Source organism: Leiobunum rupestre, chromosome 5 (genome assembly GCF_980474605.1).
Source record: "Leiobunum rupestre chromosome 5, qqLeiRupe1.1.hap1, whole genome shotgun sequence".
NCBI classification, from domain to species: Eukaryota; Metazoa; Arthropoda; class Arachnida; order Opiliones; family Sclerosomatidae; genus Leiobunum; species Leiobunum rupestre.
The window spans coordinates 22,690,559-22,717,472 of record NC_143388.1 but is presented as its reverse complement, the minus strand read 5'-3'; the positions used below and the strand labels follow the sequence as shown (position 1 = coordinate 22,717,472).

Here is a 26,914-nt window from a genome sequence, read left to right as displayed (position 1 = left end):
GATTAATTTTTGGCAATATTCCTGCTAATTTAAATTATATCATGTTTTCATAAATAAAAGTACAAAGTGAAACAAGTTTTCAACAGGGTTGCCACAGTTTTTTCTCATTCAAATTCCCTGAATATCTCTGGAGATTTTCCCTGACTGATTTTGCATTTGTTTACCCTTAAATTTAGTGAAGGTTTTCTATTTGAAACCGAAATTAAATTCCCTGACATTTCCCTGATTTTTAGATTAATTCTTAAATTCCCTGACATTTCCCTGATTTTAAGATTAATTCTTAAATTCCCTGATTTTTAGACTAATTCTTAAAATTCAATGATCTTTAGACTAATTCTTAAAATTCAATGATCTTTAGACTAATTCTTAAAATTCCATGATCTTTAGACTAATTCTTAAAATTCCATGATCTTTAGACTAATTCTTAAAATTCCCTGATCTTTAGACTAATTCTTAAAATTCCCTGATCTTAAGACCCAAATTCGAATTCCCTGATCTTTAGACCCATATTCAAATTCCCTGACTTTTCCAGGAATTCCAGGTTTTCCAGGTACCGTGGCAACCCTGTTAAATATCCTAAACTGAATTATATTTCATAAGAGGATACTCAGAGCGTCTCTCTCCTCTCTCGGGAAAAGGTGCCAGCCATGAGCGCGCAAGAGAAGAGACTTCATTTTCTCTGCCACGTAAAGTTTGTTGACTAAGAAATTCCCTTACTTTTTTCACCAAATTGGAAATCCCTGACTTATCCAGGTTATGCAGGTTCCGTACGAACCCTGCAAAGGAGTCAGCTACAATCCAAACAAACGAAATTTGGTTTTCATAAGGCTGGTTTTAATTTTCATAAGTGCAGAAACGCCACAACGGTGAGAGTAGACGCAAAAATCTCGGTTAGGCCTAACACAGTTTTTTTGCGTCGAAACCAGTTCTTATTTCTGGCACCGCTTTACGCCCGAAAGACAAGGACCATATAAATACTAGCTAGAATATCTATGCGCTGTGCGTTAATCGTTAACACTTCTTATCGAATTTGCTGAATCGGTTTTTTGGAGCACCTATGGAAATATTTATTTAAACATTGATTTAAATGAAATTTTAGACTTACTTGGAAAATTGTGGTTTTTATAAACATGAAAACATTTCTGATGTTCAGAGTTGCCACAAAATTTTGAGATTAAAATTCCATGACCATTTTAAGAGATTTTCCCTGACTTTTTTAAGGCCAAAATATTTAGTTCATATTTTCCTTTTATTAGAAGTTAATAAATTTAAATAGACTTGTATTTCAGTAAAATGTTTTTGCAATGTGGAAAAAATTAGCCAAACTTTCAAGGAAATAAATGATAATCATAGAATTTGTCATAGATCTAGAGTAAAATTACCTTTAAAAAGTGTAAAATGAAAATTGAATTCCCTGACTTTTACCTGACGTTTTACAAATTCTTAAAATTCCCTGACTTTTTCGAGCCATTTTTAAATTCCCTGACATTTCCTAGACGTGTGGCAGCCCTGTGCCGGCTAGGAACAACAAACACAACACCCCACACAAGGAGAACGCAACCCGTCAAAAGTCGTGCATTTTCTTGTGTACATTTTTCATTGGTTAGACGCTTTAGCGCCTGCTGCCGTCGGAAGGGGAAAATTCGGAAATTGACTTCCTCCCCACCCGTAAAACGTTCAGCGTAAAGGCTCGTGACGCTCGTCGAATGAAATTTGTACACAACACTTCGTTAGCGTGTTTAAAGGCTAGTTGCGTTCTCCTTGTGTGGGGTGCTGTGTTTTTTGCTCCTAGTTAAAACTATCCTAGCTAATTCAAACAACTTCTAAATTAATACGGATAACATTTAAAACGCTATTAAAAAGAGATAAAATTTTACATCTAGTAAACATCTTTTCCAATTTGAAATGGATTGATACAAGCGTTTTTCGCAAAAACTATGTATTGTATTCAGGGGGTTTTCGATGACTAGTAATCGTTTTAAATTATAATTTTCTTGAAAATCAGGGCATTTTTCATGGTTTTTGAATTAATTATTTTTCACCGGTAGGCTGCAGACAAAAAGTTTAAATGAGAAAGTGAAAGAGCAGATTCTAAAAGGTTAGCGTGTTTAAAGGCTAGCTGCGCTCTCCTTGTGTTTGTTGCTCCTAGTTGCCAGCTAGGACCAACAAACACAGAATCCCACACAAGGAGAACGCAACCCGACAAAAGTCGTGGATTTCCTTGAGTACAATTTTCATTGGTTAGACGCTTTAGCGCCTGCTGCCGTCGGAAGGGGAAAGTTCGAAAATTGTCTCCCCCCCCGCCCGTAAAACGTTCAGCGTAAAGGCTCGTCCAATGAAATTTGTACACAACACTGCCTTAGCGTGTTTAAAGGCTAATTGCGTTCTCCTTGTGTTTGTTGCTCCTACAGGGTTGCCACAAAATTTTCAGATTAAAATTCCCTGACTATTGCCTGACCATTTTAACAGATTTTCCCTGACTTATTATGGCCAAAATTTTTCTTTTATATTTTACTTTTATCAGAAGTTAATAAAATTAGATGAACTTATATTTCAGTAAAAAGGTTATTGCAATGTTGAAAAAATTAGCCAAACATTCAAGGAAATAAATGATAATCGTGGAATTTGTCATAGATCTAGAGTTGAATTACCTTCAAAAAGTGCCAAGATAAAATTGAATTCCCTGACTTTTCCCTGATTTTTTACCAATTCTTAAAATTCCCTGACTTTTTAGGCCCATTTTAAAATTCTCTGACTTTTCCCTGATTTCCCGGTTTTCCCTGACGTGTGGCAACCCTGTCCTAGGTGGCAATTACCGACAAAAATTGCGCACTGCAGAATGCGCAAAGGAGCAAAACGCGTTCGAACAGAGCTTGCGGGAGCACTGTACTTACAAGTACGACTGGAACCAAGATCCCCGAGAGACCAGGCGGCGAAATTCTATACATTTATAAGCAGGCTGGGCGGATCGGCCTTGTCCTAAACGACTCGATTTCCCAGCTGGAATAGCCAAAGGTCATCAAACGAAATCGTCTCCAGAGTCCTAATGGTCGCAGCCCCGACCGACACCGTGTCCGCGACGACCCGGGAATTAGTTTTTTTTGGCGTTTTATTTTCGGACAATCACCGAGAACGAGTCTTCGGCTCCCTCAGCGGGTGCCTCTTTACTCTCGATTGGCCGGACTGGTCCGAAGGGCTGAAGAGGTACGTTAGAGCGCTTCAGGGTACCCTGATTGACTGGAGGGAAACATTAGCCGAGCCACTCAAGAAAATAACGGAGCCGTTAAAGATTCTAAAAGACGCAATTAGAAAAAGTCATCGGCAATAACCAAGAATGCCAAAATCATTTCGTCTCCATCGGTTTAGGTTGGAAACGATCAAGGTGGTTAAGATCATAGTACCAATAGGGATTCAACGCCAGTGATACGTATTATGCAATATCATGATGACGATGTGAAATTACGGGCAAAATATAAAATATTCTTCACGTTTATTAGTTGATTAAAGTCACTCGAAAACATCTAGGGAGACGTGTAGCTATTGCAGGGTTCGTACATAATTTCCGGAATTAAATTCCCTGACATTTCCAGGTTTCCCCGGACCAAATTGCCAAATTTTCCCTGAACATTTTTGTAGAAATGAATGGTTTGAGATAAAAATCTTGGAAAATATTTTCTTTCAAATATTTATTTGCCTGATATTTTTGGGTTCATTTTAAAATTATCTGCCTTTTTGGAACCATTTTCAAATTCCTTGACTTTTCCCGGATTTTTCCCTGACCTTTTCGAAACATTTTCAAATTCCCTGATTTTACCCTGACCTTTTCGAAACATTTTCAAATTCCCTGATCTTTTGGAAACATCTTCAAATTCCATGATATTTCCAGGTTTTCCAGGTCTGTATGAACCATGGTAGACGTCACATTATTGTAGACAATATAAACACAAGTTTGTTATACATTCCCCTTAATAGCTATCTACAAAGATTGTAATGTTGAGTTACATAATAAGTAAGATCAGAAGTAAATAAGTAACGTAACATATCATATCATTATTTACTTTTGATAACCTAAAAATGGCAATTTTAATATAAAGTTATCTCTAGTTCAACAGTGATTCGGTTCTGAGCTTATCACCAGTAAATCTATTTACTCTCGAGGACGCTACTGTAAAACTTCAAGTCTTCCAACAACCCAAAAAGCAACCTCGTTAAAAGGAACCCGAAACAGATTTAATCCGAAAAACATAAATGTAGCAATAGGACGAAAGCCAAGTCACTCCCATTACAAGCCGACGAAAACACGTTAAGATTGCATTCGAAGTAATCCTTAAAAGAAACGTCAATTAAAGGAACTAGTATATAAACTCTTTCTTTAAACGATTTCTGGTTTCGCCTTCGAAGGCGTATCGTCAGCGTGTAACGGCGGGATGTACTTAAAGCCGATTTTCGCCAGAATTCTATTTCGGGATTTTCCGAAAACATTTTTCTTGTTAAGCTCCTCCCAACTTCGCCAAAGGTATTAAGAAGGAGATAGAAAGGCAGCCACTGACAAGCGGAAGGGAAAGAACAATGGCGGCGGATGAAGGGTTTACCAAGGCTACAAATAGCCAGATGGTTTCGGCTATTTCTCCAGAAAGAGAGATAAAAACTTGATGACCGAAAATCCATCGTGGCTTCGCGAAACACGAACAGACAAGCTTTCTGCTCAGTCGTTTTATGGATAATGGCTTCTGAGTGCCAGATTTGGTCGAAGCTACGACAGGGTTGCCACCAAATTTTTAGATTCAAATTCCCTGAGTTTTTAAGGGCAAAAGTTTTATTCTACATTTTACTTTTATTATAAGTCAATTAATTTAAATGTACTTAGTAAAAGGTTATTGCAATGTTGAAAAAATTAGCCAAACTTTCAAGGAAATAAATGATAATCATAGAATTTGTCATAGATCTAGAATAAAATTACCTTCAAAGTGTCAAGAGAAAATTGAGTTCCCTGACCTTTAAAAATTCTTAAAATTATCCGACATTTCCCTGACTTTAAAGGTCCATTTTTAAATTCCCTGACTTTTCCATGATTTTCCTGACTTGTGGCAAGCCTGTACGATTTAGGCAGTGTTCCGAGGTGGCAAATTCCAGGTGGACAATAGTGCGCAAAATTCCGGCCAATCTGGCCAATAAATAATTTACCACAGAAAATTATAATAAAAAAATATTTTAACACAAATTTCAGATTTGGGCTACTTAAGGCAAATATATATGAATAGAAATGTATAAATTATAATGTCTGTTAATCCTTTTGGAATAATTAATTCTAACACTGTAAGTTCAGTGTAGACTAAGACATTTTTACACTAAACTTCTCAAAAATATAATTCCAATTACTTTTTTAAGCTTTGAAATGCAATTTTCCTTTATTAGACACTGGCCTGGATTTTCCTCCAAAAATGTGGCTTTTTAAGAACACTGGATTTAGTCTACAATCAATGAGAGCATTGGACCACCTTTACTCTTGAATTTTACCAAAAAATAACTATAATTCCCAGGTTTGTTAAATTTAAAGCTTTAATCCACCCTCATACGCTATCAGGCTTGCCACAATAATTTCCGATTCAAATTCGCTGACTATTCCCTGTTTTCCCTGACCATTTTAAGAGATCTTGCTTGACTTTTTAAAACCCAAATTATAAAATTTTTAGCTTTATATTTGACTTTTATCAATTGAAATTAACCTACATTTCAGTACAAAAGTATTCTTGCAACGTTAAAAAAAATTAGCCCAACTTTAAAGGAACTAAATAATATTCATAGAAATTGTCAATTAACAAGACTAAAATTACTTTCAAAAAGTGTCAAGATAAAATTGAATTCCCTAATTTTTCCCGGACTTCTGAAAATTTCCTGACTTTTCCTTGTTTTTCTGACGCGAGGAATAATCAGCTAGGCTAATACCCATGGCACCACCTTAGGCCTAAGTCATCAAGCGACTTTTAAAGCCATTAATTCAGGTGGCCTGGTTACAATGCGTAGGAGGGTGGTGGCAAGCCCTTCGTGCCACGCGAGCTAACAGCTCCCTACACTAACTATTACCGTTAATCTCAACAAGTTGTAATGGAAGGGGAAACCGAAGAGCTAGAGGGAAAACCCCTTAAACCAGTGGCGAGAGAACTTGCAAACTCAACGCGCAAGGAGTTGCTCCGAGTTTTCACCCAGTGCCACAAGCTGGGAGGCGAAAGTGCTAACCACTCGGCCACCCTACCCTGGCAATTTAACCCGGGCACCGGAAATTGGCTCCACAAGACACTAGTTGACTTAGGCCCGTGTGGTTCCTTGGCTATTAGCTTAGTTGAGTATTATTAGTAGCTTGACTATACGAGACGATTACTAGAAACCATAGGACAGTACAAAAACTCGGGTACAAAACCACCATTAAAAATAAATCAACACCGAAAAATCTAAAATCCTTTGATTCATGGTGTCTCGAAAGTGATGAATTAACCATTATACATAATCGTTATAGAAGGTTACTCTCTTTATCCTTGAAAATTCGTTTTAAACTACGTAGGTTCTCGAAAAATCGGCGGAATGAAGCAGAATAAATGTATCCTAAATGCACTTTCTACCTTACAATCTACGTATTGCTGAAATATATATATTTTTTTTTATAAATTTTCGATTTAAATCACCTATTTTATTTTAATGTATTTTACACAAAAGTAGGCGCTCTAGCCATGTCAATTCAGAACTAATTGAAATTAAATTTTTAATTGTAAATTAAATTTAATTAAATTTAATTTAAAATGTAGTTTACATTACTGCCGCACTCCCCCTTTTAATCACTTTGTTAAGACAAAGTGGCGTAAAACGTATAAAACAATAAAATAAAGTTAAATAGAGGTAGATTTATCGCTTTGTTTTGGTATAAAAATCTGTTTTGATTTGTTATTTTTTAACCTTTGTATTGCGAATTCTGTATATATTGGCTAACCGTACTACGTTTGAGTTAGACCTGATGATGTTCCCGAAGGGGTAACGAAACTAGTTGTCGTTTTTAAAAATAAAAACTTTTATTGTACAAGAAGTGGATGTTGTTGTTTTTAAGTTAATAAAATAAAGAATCAATTAAAATCGATAAAATAAAAACTTCATTGAATTTATTTTTAAAATTGCGATTCCAATCACCGCCTTATGAAAATGATTTGTCATAATGTTCAAACTCTGATCTATGATTTAATCAAACGTTTGTAATATTTATCCATTAGTATGACTTACCATAGTTAACTAGTAAGGTTTTACCAGGAATCCATAACGCTACTTGGAATGAGTATCTCCCCATATCCCCTGTGGTATTTTGTGGCGGAACATTGTGGGAGGGGCTAGAACGCTTATACCGCCTTAAATGACGTCAAATTCAGTGACAAACAAAGGCTTTTAAGCTCCGCCTACTATGTTCCGCCACAACGGCGGGGAATCGAAGCCGTTATTCATTCCAAGTAGCGTTATGGATTCCTGGTTTTACTGATAGCTAGTCACAACCTTCAAGCAGGGTTGTTCGATCACTTAGATTTTTTATTTGGTGAAATATTTTTCTACCACGGATGGCGCTAGTGACGCTAAGTTGCCCCTACAGATATTTTGTGGGCTTTACCTCATTACACTGGAGTACCTACGGAAAGGGAACACTACCAAGTTTTCGTGTCGATCGATCTCGGTTCTTTATGATCTCTAAATTAGTTAATTGTCGCTTTGTTATAAATTCATTAACAATTTAATTTTTGAAATTGCGAACAATCTAAGCAAACCTAAGCTAATTAAGAGCCAAAAGGCAAAACTACGGTCAGTGTTATTCCTTTATTAATTCAAGTACAAAATTTGTATTTCAGTTCAAATAAATATCTGAGAAACTGAAATTTAATGTTCGCTAATTATAAATATTAAAAAATAAATTTCCTTAAAATTGACACGTGTAAAAACGAAACAGAAATTAAAGCGATCCCAGTTAGCTTGTAAAATTAAAATTTCCCGCTTTCTCCTATAAATTAGGCTGCACCTCAGTACTTCTACGCATTGAGGGAACGCCCATAAGTATCTGAAGGGGCTACACAGTGTCGGGCGCGCAATCTATTAGCCACTTTTTCTTTCCATCTCTCTACATCCCTGCTTCAAGAAAAAGACTCGATTCAATTACCAAATTTGGATCCAATTTAAATCCAATTCTGTTTCGATCGAATAATTTTTATTCAATCACAATAACGTTGAATTTCATACTTTGCAATTGAATAAAAAAATAGCACATGCCGGATTGTAATTTTTCGATCAAAGTAGAAATTGAAACGGTTCAATTTTGGAATAAAATTTGATTAACTATTTTCGTAAAGCAGATGATGTCATTTTTGATGGATACAATCAGAATCGTCACGTCAAAATTGTTCAATAACGTCGTTTTAAATATTATAATATTTCCGGGTTGGCAAAAATCAAATCGATTTTCTTATTTAAATCGTATATTTTGGAGTTTATTGAATTAATTGATTTGTATACATTTAATGGCTATTTTCCTGTATAATTCATGATTATTTTACTTTATGAGTTAGCTAATCTGGAATTAAATGAAATCTTAATTGAATTTAATTACTATTTAATATCTTAGTTTGCTCAGATTTTCTATGTATTTTAATTTTTTATTCCTTCATTGAAATACATTGTCTGATTTAAATCAATGATTTTTTCACTTAAATACAGTTCGGCGGCCCTATTCTGAAACACGATCTAAACGTGTGCTTATAAAGTATATGGCAAAACATGTTACAAAATAGGATCCTTCACTATGAGTTTATTTAGAATGGCTTTAATCATACAGGGATTACATATTTGGTTTCTAAATGGAAAGCTAAACCAAAAGCCTTACATTATTTGAAATTTCGAAGACAGAGAAAATAACGCGATTCATTTTCGAAGCTTTCGAGGGAAAATCGTTTAGGGCGTATAGAGTACATATTTCTATATTGGAAAGGCTATTGAGCGTTTATGCTAAACTGGGAACAAATATCAATTTTATACGAAACGGTTTTTTAAGGTTAGCGTAATGACCCCTTTAAGTCAGCCAACCCCGCCGACAGCAAAATAAATGCCTCATATTCCGAGAAAAATCGACGCCAGATTTCCAAGAACGAATTTCCCGGGTTTAACGTACAAATTGATTTCGGTTCGAGAAAAACAAATTGTTAGTTCCATCAACCTTTCATCGGAATCAACGTAGGCAGGCCGCAGAAATATCATAAACACAGATAGACCTTTGCCATAAATTTCGTGTCTTTTACCACGACTATATATCGCTACTTAAGTAGCAATAGTAACAGTTCTTTGGTTTAGATTAATCGTTTTTGCTTAGTATTTTTTTAAAAAGGTATAAGTTTTTTATATATACACAATCAATAAGATATCCAGGGTTGGCACAATATTCTAGGATGAAAATTTCCTGACCATTTTAAGTTTATTTTCCCAGACTTCGTAAAAATTAGACAGTTTTGAACTTTTACACTTATCAGAAGTTAATAAATATTATCAACTCATATTTAAGTACAAACGTTATTTCAACGTTAAAAACCTTTCAAGGATCTAAATAGTAATAGTAGAATTTGCCATATATCTAGAGTAAAATTTACTTAAAAAGTGTCCATATAAAACGGAATTCCCTGACTTTTTACAAATTCATAAAATTCCCTGACCCCCTTTCAAAATTCATAAAATTCCATGACCCTATTTCAAAATTCCCCGAATTTTGCCTGACGTGTGGCAACCCTTATTTCAATAATTCATTAAATACAATAATTTGTTTTCAATTAAGGCTTATGGTTAGTCCTTTAATTGTTGGTATTTTAGAAAGCGTTAGGAATAAGATCTATTTCTTATATACTGCCAAAGTAACATAAATGAAAAGAGGAGAACTGGAATAATTACGCAAATATTAATATACCGTTATTTCATTGAATACAATGGTTTATTAAGAAAATTAATTACAAATGAAAAGCTAAATTTGCAGGTTTGCCAGATAAGTGAGTTAACTATATTATACATCTTCCCGAACCTTGCGGTACTTAAAAATGGTCTATTAGTGTATTAATTACACAATAGTCGTGAGCGAACCACACATCGAAATTACACATTTTAAAACACTTTGAAATATATATTTATTTTCTATATATGAAGGAGTATTGCCAGAAATTGATGAACTTAAACTAAGATAATAACTTGAAGAGGTTAACGGTTATTGTGAGTGTAGGGATCTGTTGGCTCACGTGGCATGAAGGGCTAGCCACCACCCTTCTAAGCATTGTAACCCAGCCACCTGAATTAACGGCATTATTTAGATAATTACTACTATTATTATTAGATAATTACTACTATTATTATTAGATAATTACTACTATTTTTATTAGATAATTACTACTATGATTATTAGATAATTACTACTATTATTATTAGATAATTACTATAATGATTATTAGATAATTACTATAATGATTATTAGATAATTACTACTATTATTATTAGATAATTACTACTATTATTATTAGATAATTACTACTATTATTATTAGATAATTACTACTATTATTATTAGATAATTACTACTATTATTATTAGATAATTACTACTATTATTATTATTAGATAATTACTACTATTATTATTAGATAATTACTACTATTATTATTAGATAATTACTACTATTATTATTAGATAATTACTACTATTATTATTAGATAATTACTACTATTATTATTAGATAATTACTACTATTATTATTAGATAATTACTACTATTATTATTAGATAATTACTACTATTATTATTAGATAATTACTACTATTATTATTAGATAATTACTACTATTATTATTAGATAATTACTACTATTATTATTAGATAATTACTACTATGATTATTAGATAATTACTACTATTATTATTAGATAATTACTACTATTATTATTAGATAATTACTACTATTATTATTATTAGATAATTACTACTATGATTATTAGATAATTACTACTATGATTATTAGATAATTACTACTATTATTATTAGATAATTACTACTATTATTATTAGATAATTACTACTATTATTATTATTAGATAATTACTACTATTATTATTAGATAATTACTACTATTATTATTAGATAATTACTACTATTATTATTAGATAATTACTACTATTATTATTAGATAATTACTACTATTATTATTAGATAATTACTACTATTATTATTAGATAATTACTACTATTATTATTAGATAATTACTACTATTATTATTAGATAATTACTACTATTATTATTAGATAATTACTACTATTATTATTAGATAATTACTACTATTATTATTAGATAATTACTACTATTATTATTAGATAATTACTACTATTATTATTAGATAATTACTACTATTATTATTAGATAATTACTACTTTATTATTAGATAATTAATACTATTATTATTAGATAATTACTACTATTATTATTAGATAATTACTACTATTATTATTAGATAATTACTACTATTATTATTAGATAATTACTACTATTATTATTAGATAATTACTACTATTATTATTAGATAATTACTACTATTATTATTAGATAATTACTACTATTATTATTAGATAATTACTACTATTATTATTAGATAATTACTACAAGTACTTTAGGTACTCTAGTACTACAACTTCTTTGCCAAAACCTTTCAGCAAAAAATAAATTTAGCGTACTCAAAAAATATAATATATTATTTAAAAAAATTCTGCGAATCTAATTTCCTAATGTTTCATTCGCCATCGATCTGACAATTTAGAATGGACGTGAAATAAAGCAAATTCCGCGTAGAAATAAAATATTTACATTGGAAAGATAAATTTATACTGGCTGGTGAAACCTTCCAAGACTTTAACTAAAAAATGCAAATATGAAAGTTGCTTAACTTTGCCTCGGGGGAAAAAACAAACTCCTTATTATTTTTATCTTCACGCAAAAAATGGGACAGAAAATTCTCCCAAATTTTATTTCATTTCAGTTTGACAGTATAATAATAAGAAGAAACCCCCTTTTCGCTTCGTACAACTGGAGTGACCCAAAATTGACATAAATAAAAAAACCCATCGACAAAAATAATAAGGGCATTTTCGAGAAGCTAAATAAAGGCCTTAAAAATTGCGGAAAAAGCCCCCCCCCCTTTAAAAAGTTACTTCCCCCTCCCCAGTCCTGATAAATCATTTTCTTTTAAGGACATATTGACAAGTGACGTAGAATTAAAAAGTTGGGCTTTAAACGACACGACGTAGGCGGTAGCTTTTGGGAGGAAAAATATTTAAAAAAATTAAAAATATTCCAGGCCTACAACGTAAGAGTAGCTATACTATTTTCACTAAAAAAGTAAGTAGATGTTTTTGTGCGTATTTTTTACGCTTGATTTGGAGGAAAGCTCTGGAAAAATGATGTATAATATATCCCGAACGGGGCACTGGGTCATTAAACATCAGCTCCCACTGGCGGCGAGGGAACGAACTAAAACCCGGGAAGATTACTTGTCGGTGGAAAGAAAATATTAGGTTTTATATTCTTTACAAAACAATGCTTACGAACCAGTGAAGATAAAATATAGAGTTTCACGAGAATTCAAGATGGCAGCTACTAAGCATATGATGACGTCACGTGAACGGTATCTATATATAGATTACGAGATAAGAGTGAAAACGCGATATCCAAGCTTATGACACTGGCCGAATCTAATAATATTTTGAGTGAAGTATATTAGATTGTCTTTTTATTTATGTATGTGAACAGAAGTATATTATATGTCTCTTGCTAGAGAAGTATTCGTTATCCTATACTGCTTATGTTATTCCATTGAAACATGCATTTTCACAGGTTAAAGTTCATTTTTAAAATACATTTCTAAAGAAAAATTAGTGAGGTCGGTAATGAATGTAGGGAGCTGTTGACTCGCGTGGCTTGAAGGGCTTGCCAACAACCTTCTACGCAATTTAACTCGGTCACCGATAAATTTGGTTCACAATTCATTAATTGACTTACAAGGAGACATCCCGAAGTGTAACCCACCGATTTTGTTCAAACTCGGGGGATTGGTAGACGTTCATGTATGATGAAAAATCCTAAAGGGAATTTATTCAATGGCCAACCGTTTTGCCATGGCAACGAAAAATGTTTTTGACAACAAAAAATTGAAATTTTCCCATTGAAAATAACATGGGATTCTGACCGATTCCTAGGGCCCCCCTGTGAAAAATTTAAACAAATTTCAAAATTTCGAAAATGCCCAAAAAAGAAAAAATAAATAAAAATTGACAATAAAAACATCAAAATTGATCAACTTTTGATCAATTTTAGGTCAAAATCTCATGTTATTTTCAATGGTAAAATTTAATATTTTGTATTGTCAAAAAACATTTATCGTTGCCATGGCAAAACGGTTGCCCATTGAATAAATTCCCTTAAGGATTTTTCATGATTCATGAACGTCTACCAATCCCCCGAGTTTGAACAAAATCGGTGGGTTACACTTCGGGATGCCTCCTTGTTGGCATAGATCCAGCCATACCAGTTATAGCCACCTGGTTAAATCGCGTATCGCCACTTGAAAAAATCCAGATTTTTAGGGCTTTAAAAAAAAATTACAATATGAATATTTTAGTAAATTAATAGTTTTTATTAAAAATTTAGTTTATTTTTGTTTCATATTTAGAAACCGGTTTACTTTTACCAGTTTTTCGGTAGGTTTAAAGTTCCAAAGTTCGCTGCCTCGATTCTGTCATACACAAAAACTAGGGGGAATTTCCCGAGGAAATCAAAAGAATTCAGTTATTTTACATAGTTATTTCTCTTTATTTGTTTAGTTTCTTATTTACGACAATAACTGCAGACAATTTCTACTTACATAAGTAAAAGGTACTGTTTATATTTTAGCCGGTTATAACCGAAAAAAAACCCTGTATATCCAATTAAAACCACTGGTCTGGATTTTTTCAAAAAAAGCCGGCCTTTATCCAACCCTGGTATTAGCTTAGCTGATTCTTATTATTATTAATAATTGATAAGTGGTTAGCACTTTCGCCTCGCAGCAAGAGGAGACGGGGTTCGATCCCAGCTTGTGGCACTGGGTGAAAACTCGGAACAGCTCCCGCGTTGTGTTAAACGGGTTTTCCATTAAAAATTGAGAGGTTTTAATGAAATAGTTAGTGTAGGGAGGCTAGTGGTTATCTGTGGCAAGGCTAGCCACAACCCTAAAACTATTAAATTAAAGAAAAATTATGATTTGTAAGTATCCTTAAAGGGAATATAACCTCAGGTATTTGGTGTGGAATACCAACGCTTGCAGCTCTGGCCGCTCTTGGCTTTGGCTTTAGAAATGTTTGGCGCCACTGTACAGGAAAATTTGAAAAATTTAAGGGGTTTTCCATAAAGATTGATTTGCAGGTTATATTCCCTTTAAGCGCAGTAATACACGCGGTAAATTTTGAACCGTGATGCGGTGTACACACCAGCCGTTCCCCAAGAGAAGTATCGTGAACAACTTACTTTGAATTGCCTCGAGAAACAATTAACAGCCCAATGGATAAAAACTAGTGTTGTAAGTCGGAAAAGTTTCCGGAAATGACCGACGCCCTTTTTCCGGAAAATTTTCTGTATTTTTACGAAAAAAATAAAAACGTTTTCATTCCATATAGTCTAATATTGTTTGCAAAAGTAAATAAAGCGGCATTTTCTCTTAATTTTTTCGAATCTAAAAGTAAAACTAACCCTCTAGACTAGTTTAAACTGATTAACAATGTAACACTTTTAATGCTTTGTAGTATATTTACTGTTATTAGACATTTTATATCGATAAAAAGTTAAAAATAATAAAAACCCTTAAAAAGCAATGTTTAATTTTTTAATTTTTCCAATTTGCAGAATATTTTCCCAAATCGGAAATTTTCTGGAATTTTTCCGGAAAATTAACAACTGTACAATAATTGGTTTACAAATGGGGCTTATAAATATAGCAATATTTTAAATAAAATACTTTTTCCGCAAGTCGGAAAACTTTCCGGAAACTTTATGGAAATGTTTCCGCATTTTATTTTTCCGGAAAATTAACAACACTAATAAAAACAATGAAAATATTCGATGAAGCAAGGATGACCTTCGTCGGCTATAGATCTTTTACTCTCCTTCTCTTAAATGGATTATTAAACTTTCATCTTTACCCTTCGGCGGATCTAATTAGGCTCGAATCAAAGAAGCGTGAGTGAAACAAAAAATATTTCGGATCATCCGAATGAAGTGGAGCACTATTAGCTTTTTAAACTTGAAGCTTTCTCTCACTTCATTTTCACTTTGTTTTTCAGCCTAGAAACGAGAGGCGGTAATTAATCATTTGGCGCTTATATGAAGTGTTTTCCGATTTTTATAACGCGGCTGCCCAGATTTCGACGAATATCGGCTTTAGAAGTTCCCCGCATAATTAAACCGGGAAAATGCTTGTATTTACGCCCCGATTATTTCTAAGTAATCAGGGCCTTAGATTATTATCGAGAAATATTCTAACGCTTGGGAAAATATCTTGTACCATAATAATTGTTAATTTGTCCGTATTAAATGTAATATAATATAATAATATATTAAAATAATGTAATGCAATATGAATTATAATATAATATAATGTAATATAAATTATTATAATATAATATAATATAAAATTAACATAATATAATGCAATATAAAATAAAACAATATTAATTAAAATAATATAAAATAATACAATATTAATTAACATAATATAAAATAATACAATATTAATTAACATAATATAAAATAATACAATATTAATTAACATAATATAAAATAATACAATATTAATTAACATAATATAAAATAATACAATATTAATTAACATAATATAAATAATACAATATTAATTAACATAATATAATGTAATATAAAATAATACAATATTAATTAATATAATATAATGCAATATAAAATAATACAATATTAATTAACATAATATAATGCAATATAAACTAATATGAAATGAAATGAAATATTTATTTTTACGTGCATAACAACAGTGCAAATTACACCAGCAAGGTTACACACAGAGGTTGAAATATATATGCAATGGTTAAATACACTTTTCTAAAGAAATATACATCATGAATGATGCTTGAATAAAACATATTTACACACTTTAAAATTTCGATGAAGAATTATAGTTGGTAAAAAAAATGTTACAAGTGTTCAAATAAAATAACAATTTTGATAAAGAAATATACAAAATAGAAAAATGAATAATGTGAGAATCGTAGTATAATATGATTAAATGTTTTCTGTAAGTTTCAAAATTTCGGAAATTTTACAGCTAAAAATGTCTAACGTATCAGAGTAGTGGTTACATGTGTTCTGCATACGTAGAATAGGAGAAATTATGGGGTCTTTAGAGAATGTAATTTTTTGTCGGGTAATATGATTGGGGACGTGAAACATTAAAGAACTAGTTAAATCTATACATTGTAAATTTGATATGGTTTTTTTTAAAAAAACAAATGATATGATATAATATATAATGCAATATAAAATAATATAATATAATATAAAATAATACAATATAAATTAACATAATATAATGCAATATAAACTAATATAACATAATATATAATGCGATATAAAATAACATAATATATAATGTAATATAAAATAACATAATATATTGTAATATAATATAATAAAATATAACATACTATAATATATAAAATAAAATAACTTATAATATAGTGCAATACAAAATAACAGAATATAATATAACATAATGCAATATTAAATAATATAATACAATGCAATGCAATATAAAATAACAGAATATAATATAAAATAACGCAATATAAAATAACATAACATGTTATAATACAATGCAATATAACATAACACAACATAATATGATAGCAATATATTATATAATTTATTCACGAATGTATTTATTTATATTTACCGGCGTGTGCGTCAGTCTCATCGGAAGACGTCAGTTTGAGGTAACCAATGAGAAACCAGACTAATTTTATGTTTTAGGGGAAGGAACTTACTATTAGTGCGTCAGTGAGATTGGGAAATCCGTTCAACGATAAAATTAGCTAAAATGTACTTGGCACTATGAGGGCATAAAACGTCGCCCATGCTATTTCAACAGATGATTGTATACCATCATGGCAGCCATGTTTAAAGCTACGAAGTGAACTTACCCTATTTTCATACTTATTTTTATTATGTTACTTATGAAAACATCTAATAACAGGATTGCCACAGTTTTTTCACTATCAAATTCCCTGAATTTTTCATGTTTTCCCTGACTTATTTTGTGCCAAGATTTTGTATTTTTTTTTAAAGTTTCCTTTTTGCAACCGAAATTAAATTCCCTGATTTTTAGGTTAATTTTTAAAATTCCCTGACTTTTATACCCATATTCAAATTCCCTGAGTTTTCCAAGAATTCCATGTTTTCCAGATTCCGTGACAACCCTGAATAAGAAACGGTAACGGTTGAGCTTATTGCAATATCAAATCTAGAAAAAAATCTAAAATAGGTGGCGCTAGCTGCAAGCGGAAAAAGGATTTTTGTGTCTCTACTTTTTACTGCCGACTATGGATCTGGCCATGGTCAATGGGAGTTGACAGCGTAAGAGATGTAAATTTAATGGCTGCTATTTATAGGCCTTTAAGTCACCCCTCCAAAAGGGAATTCCGAAACTACGAAACACCTTTAGCCCAACTGCACTCCATTAAAAACAAAAGGTGGGCTAGCCCAAAACATGATAAAGGAAAGAAACGAAGCGAGCTTCTCCCTGAACACAGGAGTACTGCAGTTGGAACAGTTCTACAGGGGCTGGTAGGCCAAATATAGAGTATTCCGCAAAATTGGATTTCGAAATCTGAGAATAAAAATATCGTAACTTGAAAAATTTTTAGGAATTCCACCTTAAAATATTCAAGTAAACATAAAATACTGTTTTATTTTCTTAATATTTTACGAATAAACATAAATAACATATTACCATAAGTATGACAGTCTCTTTCGCCAATTACCTTTTTAAGGACAGACAAATCACCCAAATTCGCTACTAGTCTTTGAAAATTCCAGGTAATGGTGCCTGAGAAATTTCCGCAGCCAAACCTTTTTCACGGAGAAGCCAAGGCTTATGCTTTAAAAAACAGCATATCGCTTGCTCGTAGAAGATTATAAGTAATTGCATTGAGATGATAAAATTAAAGTTAGGATATAGTTTGGAGTTAAGAAATTATTTATCTCAGAAAACGACAATGAAATCGAATAACATTTTTCTGAGATAAATTCAATTATATAAAATTTACTTTTCTCTGATAAATTTAATTATATCAAATGTTGCTTTTCTTAGACAAATTAAATCAAATAATATCTCATCGTTCACAGATAAATTCATTGAAATCGAATCTGACCATCTTACACAACATAAACAAAATCGGATCTGATTTTCTTACGCGATATAAATCAAATCAAAATATTATTTTCTTAGATAAATTCAAATAAAATTTCATCTTTCTCAGATAAATTCAAATAAAATTTCATCTTTCTCAGATAATTCAAATAAAATTTCATCTTTCTCAGATAAATTCAAATAAAATTTCATCTTTCTCAGATAAATTCAAATAAAATCTCATCTTTCTCAGATAATTCAAATAAAATTTCATCTTTCTCAGATAAATTCAAATAAAATTTCATCTTTCTCAGATAAATTCAAATAAAATCTCATCTTTCTCAGATAAATTCAAATAAAATTTCATCTTTCTCAGATAAATTCAAATAAAATTTCATCTTTCTCAGATAAATTCAAATAAAATCTCATCTTTCTCAGATAAATTCAAATAAAATTTCATCTTTCTCAGATAAATTCAAATAAAATTTCATCTTTCTCAAATAAATTCAAATAAAATTTCATCTTTCTCAGATAAATTCAAATAAAATTTCATCTTTCTCAGATAAATTCAAATAAAATTTCATCTTTCTCAGATAAATTCAAATAAAATTTAATCTTTCTCAGATAAATTCAAATAAAATTTCATCTTTCTCAGATAAATTCAAATAAAAGTTCATCTTTCTCAGATAAATTCAAATAAAAGTTCATCTTTCTCAGATAAATTCAAATAAAATCTCATCTTTCTCAGATAAATTCAAATAAAATTTCATCTTTCTCAGATAAATTCAAATAAAATTTCATCTTTCTCAGATAAATTCAAATAAAATTTCATCTTTCTCAGATAAATTCAAATAAAATTTCATCTTTCTCAGATAAATTCAAATAAAATCTCATCTTTCTCAGATAAATTCAAATAAAATCTCATCTTTCTCAGATAAATTCAAATAAAATTTCATCTTTCTCAGATAAATTCAAATAAAATCTCATCTTTCTCAGATAAATTCAAATAAAACCAATCTGATTTTTCTTAAATCGAATTGGATTTTCTTACGCAACATAAATCAAACCAAAATATTATTTTCTCAGATAAATGAAATGAAATAAAATCTCATATTTCTCAGATAAATTCCATTAAATCGAATCTGATAATCTTACACAATATAAATCAAATCAAATCTGATTTTCTTACGAACATAAATGAAACCAAATATTATTTTATCAGATAAATTAAATTAAATAAAATCTCATCTTTCTCAGATAACTTCGTCTAAATCGCATTTCGTTAAATAGAAAAACAACCCAAAAAGTAAGGAAATTCTCTCCCACAAAAGTATATTGAAAAACTGCGGAAACTTATTTTCGAAAATACTCGGGTAAATTCGTTATATTGTTGAATGTTTCGATCAACAAAGCCCAATATCATACGTTCCCCGCCAAAAGAGAGAAGGGTCCAAGTCTCTCCAACTTGTCAGTAAGCGAAGGAAACTTCAAAAAGGTAGTACCTTCTCTAAAATACGTTAAAATCTTTAACATTCTTCCAGAGTTTCTTTTCTTACTGCGGCAATTCCCCCCCCCCCCAGTTCCACGCCCCCCGCTTCGAAGCAACTGCAATCGATGTATGACGAGACACGGACACTTGGCAATGCACATCAACCCTACAAAACGCCGCTTTACTCAACACGGACAAGTGCCATCGTCCAGCGAGTGGAGTCTGGATACAAGAAGACTATTTTTTTCTTTCCATTGGCGCGTTTCGAGACACGTACGACAATTTAACTTGACGGCGGTCGGATAAGCGAAGAGTACAAGCGTTCGCTATCGGAAGACGCTCCAGTTCGGGACTGTCGTGAAGAAAGTGTTACTATTGGGTCTAAGTAACCTTAAAGAGAGGGTCCAAGTTCACCGCCAATAAAACCCCCCGTTGCATCCTGAGTCGAGACCATGAGTAATTCATGGGCCTGACTAGATCTACTGCCGCAACTTTTTCCACCTTTTTTATATTTTGGAAGAAACAGTCTTTGGGTGTTCGGTAAATACTTAAGAGTTGGAGTTGCTATAAGGTATATCGTTCGCGGAGCTATCTGTGGCGGACACACGCCTCGAATACGAAGACACCTGTCTGGATTTCTTTTCGATACAAAACGCGTCAATTCGGGTAACGATAGCTCTAAATCATCGCCGAGAAAAGTGTCGAAAATTCGAGCTTTGTTGTCGAAAACGATTGAAAAAAATATTGCGTTCTAAGTTGAATGGTCAACTCTTATTTGAAACGCGTTCTATTTACACTTTTGTTAAAATGAATTTCAAATAAAATTACAAAATGGATAAATTTTAAATAACAACATTAAGTATATGGCATGCAGAATGGTCAACTCTTATTTGAAACGCGTTCTATTAACCCTTTTTTAAAATGAATTTAAATAAAATGACAAAATAGCCAAATTTTAAATAAAAACATTAAGTATATGGCATGCAGAATGATAAAATCTTGTTTAAGATGCGTTATATTTACACTTTTTAAAAAATGAATTTAATAAAATGACAAAATGGTAAAATTTTAAATTAAAAACATTAAAGCAACTGTCGGCTCTATCATTGCCACCTGTATTATGAGGGGGCCCCTGTTATTAGGGATGGCCATGAATCTATTCGATTCTTCAAGAAACTAGATTGTACTGGAGAGCGTGGTGCCATCTATTTATGGCCAAGGAAGCTAAAATTCAAAATAGCCAAAGGATAACGTCCTCAGAGAGCCATGGTAGAATATTAAAGATAAACAACTTATACTCTATTTAATGGACCTCAATTATATATCCCGTGTACAAATTTTGTTTATAATTGCAGTAATTTAAGTTTATGGGTGAATTTACAAACGATCCAATCAACGCGAGGGGTACCTATAAGTCAAAATGTAGCTAAACTATCTTGTTTTAACTACGACGATAGCGACATCTGTGGAAAAAAGAGCTTCTTAACGTCGAGCCGACACGTGCTTTAAGTATACGGCACGAATAATTTTGAAATTTTGTTCGAAACGCGTGTTCTAACTTTACTTTTTATGAATGAATTTAAAGAAAAAATAATAATAAACTTATTAAATTTTAAAATAAACATTTTTACAACATGGGTGAGTGTCGGTGTCGTAAAAAGGTTCGGTCATAAAATTACGTATTGCTATTTATTCACTTATGGTATTAATTTTACAAATAAAATAAATATTTTCCTTCTACTAACTTCCGGTAATATGACATTTATAAATTACTAACGGGGAAGTTCTAGGGCAAAGTATAATCAGTAGCAACCTTAGAACGATCAGGAAATCGTCCATTTCCTGGAAAGGTCTTCGAGAATTTCGTACTTGACCTGTTTACCCCCGCGAGGGAATTTAGTCACAGTATAAAAATAAGGTCAATTGGCTAATATTTTCAAATGATAAATTAAAAATAATAAGCAATATTTAGGATGACGCCAACAAATTTTCAATTTATCTTAAATGTAATTCTAGATTGTTAACCGTTCATTTAACACTTTTAAATAATATCAGAAGTATATAATAAATATCTTACAAGATAAGCATTCATCTCCCTATTCGGCTAATGTTATTTCGCTTAAAACATGCACCTTCGCTGACTACCGCTGATTTTTCAAAATGCTTTTTGGAAGACCATATAGTGAGAGGCGAAATTTATCATATAGCGAGTTCTAAAACTATTACGGAGGGAAAATGGTTTAGTTAGTTGATCCACATTCTAAATCAGAGTTCTCACAAAATTTACGGAATCAATTTCCCTGACTTTTCCTGAACAATTTTACAAATTTTCCCTGACTATTTTTAAACAATAAATGAAAGGTTTGAGATAAAACCTTGCAAAATATTTAATATGTATTTATAATATCTTTTTGGAGCCATTTTCAAATTCCCCAACTTTTCGCTGCCTTTTTTAAATTCCCTGACTTATTGGAGCCATTTTCAAATTCCCGGACTCTTCCCCGACTTATTGGAGCCATTTTCAAATTCCCTGACTCTTCCCAGACTTATCGGAACCATTTTCAAATTCCCTGACTTTTTCGCTGCCTTTTTTAAATTCCCTAACTCTTCCCCGACTTATTGGAGCCATTTTCAAATTCCCGGACTCTTCCCCGACTTATTGGAGCCATTTTCAAATTCCCTGACTTTTTCGCTGCCTTTTTTAAATTCCCTAACTCTTCCCCGACTTATTGGAGCCATTTTCAAATTCCCGGACTCTTCCCCGACTTATTGGAGCCATTTTCAAATTCCCTGAATTTCCCTGAATTTCTGGGGCCATTTTCAATTTTCCTGACCTTTCCCCGACTTTTCGGAGACATTTTTAAATTCCCTGACCATTCCCCGACTTTTCGGAGACATTTTTAAATTCCCTGACCATTCCCCGACTTTTCGGAGACATTTTTAAATTCCCTGACCATTCCCCGACTTTTCGGAGACATTTTTAAATTCCCTGACCATTCCCCGACTTTTCGGAGACATTTTTAAATTCCCTGACCTTTCCTCGACATATTGGAGACATTTTAAAATTCCCTGTCTTTTCGCTGTCATTTTAAAATTTCCTGACTTATTAAGCCATTTTCAAATTCCTTAACTTTTACAAGTTACCATATCGTGTACGGACCATGTATAAATGTTAATAATCCTTTTCAAGGACACATTTAGTCAAACGTATATTATTTATGTATAATGCAACGTTATTTTGTCTGGAATCTGTACAAATATTAGCTCATTTATTTCATAGTCTACAATCGCGATTTCATTTCATTAATAGAAAATGATCTAAGGCAAAACTAGTTTAAACGATCAATCCGGGGCGAAATTCCAATTACAGAGAAAGGGGCTAGATAACAGCTAGTAAAACGAAAATACATATCATCATAGAAAGAGTGGGCTGGGTGTTCGAGCATGGATGAGAAGTCGTTTAGCCAAGTTTTCCATCGCAACGAGCAAGGGTGTTACGGCGTTCTAATAGAAAGTGATTCGGCCATCCTTAAGCCCGTAACCACGGACAAAAGCGGCAGCCCACTATCAGGGGTACACCGTCAGCCATGGCCCCTCCGGGCGGCGCTTAGATGACGCTCTCTCCAGCCCAAAGAACACGCTCCGCTATTGAGAATGGAACAAGAGAGAGTTCTGACCGATCCTCAACTCCCCCTCTGAGGATCCCCACGACACCGAGCGAGCTATTCTTCGTCCACATCCGAGATATGACTTCCACGCGCAGCCTCTGACAATCCCTCATCCGCCGCTGAGGAAACGAGGTGCGCCTACGACGCAGAGACTTTCGACTTTTCGGGTTTGTGTACAAGCGGCCTGTCCTCAACACCCAAAACAGATTAGAAGCGATTAAACTTTGTTTTAGGACCCGCGCTTAGATAGTAACTTGTTTACCGAAGATTGGAAGGTTGCGATAAGGGTTTGGTTGTTTGGAAACTGGACTGGACCAGGGTTCGTACAAAATTGGCGGAATTAAATTCCGTGACATTTACAGTTTGCCCTCACCAAATTTCCAAATTTTTCCTGACCATTTTCGTAGAATAAACGAATGGTTTGAGGTAAAATTAGAGATCGGCGGAACAAATAAATCAACCGGCAAAATTTCGATTAACAATAAAAACTTTGGTTAACTGTTTATTTACGAACATTTTATACGAATAAACAACGATTTAACATGCACAAATAAACGTTTTTTCCGATATTTTTTGGATAATTGTCGTTTATGAATAAAAAAATTGGGTGATTTCTTATTCAAACGCCGATTTCTACGTTAAATCTTTAAAAATATTTATTATGTATTTTTAATGCGTCTTTCAAAAATTTATTTGACTGGTTTTTTTGGACGGTTTTCAAATTCCTTGACTTTTCCTCGACCTTAATTTTGGAATCATTTTCAAATTCCCTGACCCCTGACCTTTTGGAATCATTTCAAATTCCCTGACCCCTGACCTTTTGGAATCATTTTCAAATTCCCTGATACCTGACCTTTTGGAATCATTTTCAAATTCCCTGACCCCTGACCTTTTGGAATCATTTTCAAATTCCCTGATACTTGACCTTTTGGAATCATTTTCAAATTCCCTGATACTTGACCTTTTGGAATCATTTTCAAATTCCCTGACTTTTCCAGGACGTGTACGAACCCTGTGGGCACTAGGGGGAAATAAAACCCATGAAAAAAAATAAAAAAATAATAAAAATAATTGAATTAAAACTCACAATGTTTTGCAATGGAGGAGAAAAAATGCCAAAATAGGCTCTTAAAAAATTAAAATACAGAAAATTAAATAATAATTAAAATTAATTAAGATTATATTTAATTCAAGATTAACTGACTGATAAAAATAAAATATCCGTTAATTATACTGGAAAAGAACCATTAATTGTATAAAAATCAATAAATTCAATAAAAAGTATTTGATTTTAATTAAAAATCAAAAAAGTGTTAACCGTAATTTGGAAAAAATTCGAGATAAGAATTCTCAAATATTTTTACATTAGAATGATTTAATTAATTTTTAATGTTGCTTTAACATGTTTTTAAATATATTTCTACTACATGTTAAAAACCTGTTTTGCTCAAAATGGGGAAAAATGTAAAAACGTTACTTTTAAATTTACAATATTTTCAGGTTAGGAATGTTAAAAATACCTATTTTAATGGAAATTATTAAAATAACCAAAAATTTAAGAAGGGAATTCAGTTTACAAAAATATTATAAAGATTAAATTACACATAATCTAATAAATTAAGTAATAATTCGGAAAAAAGCCGGCTTTTTTTGAAAAAATCCAGACCAGTGGTTTTAATTGGCTATAGCCGGTTTTTTTCGGTTATAACCGGCTAAAATATAAACAGTACCTTTTACTTATGTAGGTAGAAATTGTCTGCAGTTATTGTCGTAAATAAGAAACTAAACAAATAAAGCGAAATAACTATATAAAATAACTGAATTCTTTTGATTTCCTCGGGAAATTCAACCTAGGTTTTGTGTATGACGCACCGACAGAAGCGAGGCAGCGAACTTTGGAACTTTAAACCTACTGAAAAACTGGTAAAAGTAAACCGGTTTCTAAATAAAAACTATTAATTTACTAAAATAATCATATTGTAATTTTTTTTTTTAAAAGCCACAAAAATCTGGATTTTTTCAAGTGGCTATAACCGGATTTAACCAGGTGGCTATAACCGGTATGGCTGGTTCTATGCCAACTCTGTAATGCATCAGGTGATTTAAATAAACCTCGAAATAAAACTTTAATATAAGTTTAGCGAAGTCAAATATTCGGCAATATCGAAAATTGAGTCTCCAAAAAATAGCGTGTTCTTTCACATTATGCGAAGAACACGCTAAGGACATTTAAATTATTCAAACTCACTCGAGTCGATCGCGCCGCAAGAAAAAAAGCACTTGGAAACGAGACTTAATTTGCAACTACAACCTCCCAATTTTCCAGGGCTCAAGAACACGCGAATTATCCTACAAAAATAAACCAAATCAGTCTCCCTGCTGGTCAAAAACCCAGCGGAAACGACAGTCTATAAAAAAATGATTAGCAACAAAGTTTTAGTGGATAGCTTAGACTTCGGTGTAGAACCAAATGAAGTTTAGAAAGATAATTTGTAAATACGACCAAAGTAAAAGCTGATAGTTTTACTAATGGTTGTCCTTTTAAGAGGAAAACGATAATTTTACAGCAAAGAAAGTTTAAAAGAGTTAGTAAACTTATCTATTTCAAAATTTATTATTTTCTAAGAGTAGCGGAATTATTCGGCTACTCCAGGGCGTAAAGTTAACACTTTTGTTCTACTATACCCTTTAAAAAATGTTTAGTGGAGACACATATCAAATAACCTACGATAAACATTTCTTAATAAGTATAATTAAATCTAAGGCAGGGTGACCTAGGAAAGGCCTTGTAAAAATTTATAGGAAATATAAGAATTATAGTGAAATATAGGAAATAAAATAGGCGAATTGTAAGAAAATAAAGGAAACTAAATAGGCGAATTATAGGGAAATATAGAACACTACATAGGAAAATAAAGGAAAAATAATACGGTAATTATTGCACATCGGTATACTTTGACTCGAATCATCTAGAATATTGATAATTTTTTTACATAGCTTTCTTGCATTATTGGATCATTTAGCGGATTACAAAGCCCGTACATTTCAAGATTTCGTTCGAAAGTGGCAGTGTTTTCACCAGATGTTCTATGACACGTACAAAAATATCTTTCACTTTCAAAAGACCGTTAACTTAATTAGGCTAATATAGGAAACTAGGTGAAAATAAAGGAATTTATAGGAAGGCATTAAAAATACGGGAAAATATAGGAAGCCTAGTCACCCTGCTAAGGTTTCCTAACATCGTTTTCCCTGAACAAT

General features: G+C 32.1%; 1 protein-coding gene across 2 annotated transcripts in view; it reads right to left on the bottom strand.

Annotated features, from left to right (window-relative positions):
• Window positions 1-26,914, bottom strand: part of timeout (circadian regulator timeout) — a 351,606-nt gene that overhangs the window by 118,475 nt on the left and 206,217 nt on the right. The gene's annotated exons all lie outside the window — the stretch shown is intronic.